The following is a 2,551-nucleotide window of genomic DNA, read 5'->3' as shown; positions in this document are numbered from 1 at the left end:
CACTAACTCTACTTTAACTATCATTTTCTTCCTCTCTCTTACTTTATCATACCATTCTCATCCCTCTCTCTTACTTTACCAATTTTGTCTTAATTTCCGTGCCATATCCAATGCTCATATTTTTATGGGACGAGGGAAGTATTATAATTAACCAAAGTAGTAGTAACAGTTAGTATCCATACCGAAAAAGAGACTATGGTATAAATTTTGTTTGGGCCTGGAATAAATATAACCTCATTAGGTCCAATCTTCAAAAATGGGCTATAATATTTGAAAATGATAAAATGTAATCCATATTCCAAAATAATGTATTAGTGAGCATGTACAAATATAATGAAATGCTGTTGGGCTAATGAATTTCTCTCAAAGAGAAACTGGGTTCTGTAAATTTCACAATTTTCAAATTGTTGACACTATAATCTAATGAATCATGATCGATAGTCTTATTTAAATCTAACACTGGCAAAATCTTAGAATTACGTAAGCCTAATATGTCAAATTGGGGATACAAAAACTCTTTTTACCAAAGAGATGTCATGTGCTAGTACTATAAATTATCACACCATTTCTTAGATATATAATATTATCTATTATCCAAAAGAAAAACAGGCTGCACAAAATTTCATCATAACATGTCATAGTGCCATGGTATCATTGGTATTCGATATAGTTCCGATTATTTAAATAAAATACAAAAACGATACATAAATGATCTACTATTTCATTGCTAGTCAACGTATACTTGAGCAGTTTAAAACAGAAACAACAAAAGAAAAAAAAATAACGAAATAAAGTATACTTATGTAAATATATTTTTATTTATTAAACGTAAAAAAGTCCAAATTATTTACTTGAGTTGGAATATACAGTAATTTCCAAGAAACTATTCTTGGCGCACTCACATTTACTACATTATCCAAATTAGATTAGTTGTCAATTGTCATTATCTAAGATGAATAAGATGCCAAAAAATGCAGTGGCCATTAGTCAAACAACATCGAAAATAAATTAGTGGTTAATTGTTTTTTATTGACTATTACTAATCCCCAGCCACAAATTAAGATGTGACCCATTTTCCGTTGTTACCTTTTTGTATAGCTAAAAAAAAGGAATCCAATCTGATTTGATTTGAATCATACATATGTGTGAGTCAAGATATATTTGTCGCCTCTACCATGCTTTGGAGATTATCTTAATTTACTACATACAGTAATTTATAATGTAAAGAATGAGTAATATTTAAGGGGGTGTTCGGTTGGCAAGATTAAATCTCATGATTAAATATGTATTATGTTTGGTTCATAAGATTGAACCCTACAACTTAATCCTAGATGAATAGTCTCATGATAATTAGTCATAGCCTCCTCCCTCCAACTAAAATAATCCTAGATGGATAGTCTCATGATATTAGTCATGGCAACCGAACGCCACCTAAGTGTACTAGAAAAGTAGTACTACACATTAACATTCCATGAACTCATTATAGTTTGAGAGCATAATAGAGTCGGGTAATATTATGATCAGACATCGCACTATCATTTTATAACGTGCTAGTACTAGAGCTTTGAATTTAATTTATTGAGACAAACATAAACTCACATAATTAAATGCATAAGAAACATTTATACATTTCCTAAATATTATGGTAGAATTTAATGAACTCTTAAAATCTGAAACAAATTAGTTTTCAATAAACCCATAAACACATGGCACCAGTGGTCTAGTGGTAGAATAGTACCCTGCCACGGTACAGACCCGGGTTCGATTCCCGGCTGGTGCAAACTTTATTTTTTTATAACCTTTTATTTTATCCTTAACAAATAAACGAAATGATTTAGGAGCATCCTTCATGATAGAATCATAAAAGCAAGTAGGAGCTTATATTTTATTTATATAAAATAGTCGAATTTATGACATTGTGAAAACCAATATGCAAATTCCCATATCATCAATATAAAAAATTATAAGTTACGAATTTTCTATATAAATATGCTTCGAAATAAATTTCTACATTTATCCACCATTACTTACATTTCTTTAGAAGGCATCCAACTAAACCGTACATGGTCGACTTTTCTTTCTCTCTCGTGTTTAGTATTTAACGATCTAGTTTAATGGCGTAATAGTCGACTGGTTTAATATGTTGTTCTTTATTAGTTTATTAAATAAATACAAAATATATTGTGTGACATCTGATATTATTTGAAAGCATCAGAAAAAAAAAGGCATACGCTTCCTTCCTCCCAACTAAGTTGAATCAAAACTTTTGGTCACATAAATTAAGAAATATTACTAGCAGCGGCCCTGGTTAGTTTGTTGTCATCTAGACACTTTGGCTCCGCGGATTTTAGACACCATATGGCTTTGATCCGGAGCATGACAGCTCAGCGGCATGTTCGATTCTCACACATCTACAGAGAGGGAAACTGGGCTGCTGATTTTCTGGCAGGTAGGGGGGTCCAGACCCCTGCCCTTACATATTTTGATCCAATCTCTGCGCCTCGGTACCTGAAGGCGCTAGTTAGGATGGACCAGCTGGGATATCTTAACT

The 2,551-nt window shown here is 32.1% G+C and overlaps 1 non-coding gene across 1 annotated transcript; it reads left to right on the top strand.

Moving 5' to 3' along the window:
* The first annotated feature begins 1,709 nt into the window (after positions 1-1,709).
* TRNAG-GCC lies at positions 1,710-1,780 on the top strand. The gene has a single exon. It is a non-coding gene; the product is annotated as a tRNA-Gly (tRNA).
* Positions 1,781-2,551: the final 771 nt, after the last annotated feature.

This window comes from Salvia splendens, chromosome 6 (assembly GCF_004379255.2).
Source record: "Salvia splendens isolate huo1 chromosome 6, SspV2, whole genome shotgun sequence".
NCBI lineage: Eukaryota > Viridiplantae > Streptophyta > Magnoliopsida > Lamiales > Lamiaceae > Salvia > Salvia splendens.
This window is presented reverse-complemented; position numbering and strand designations above follow the sequence as displayed.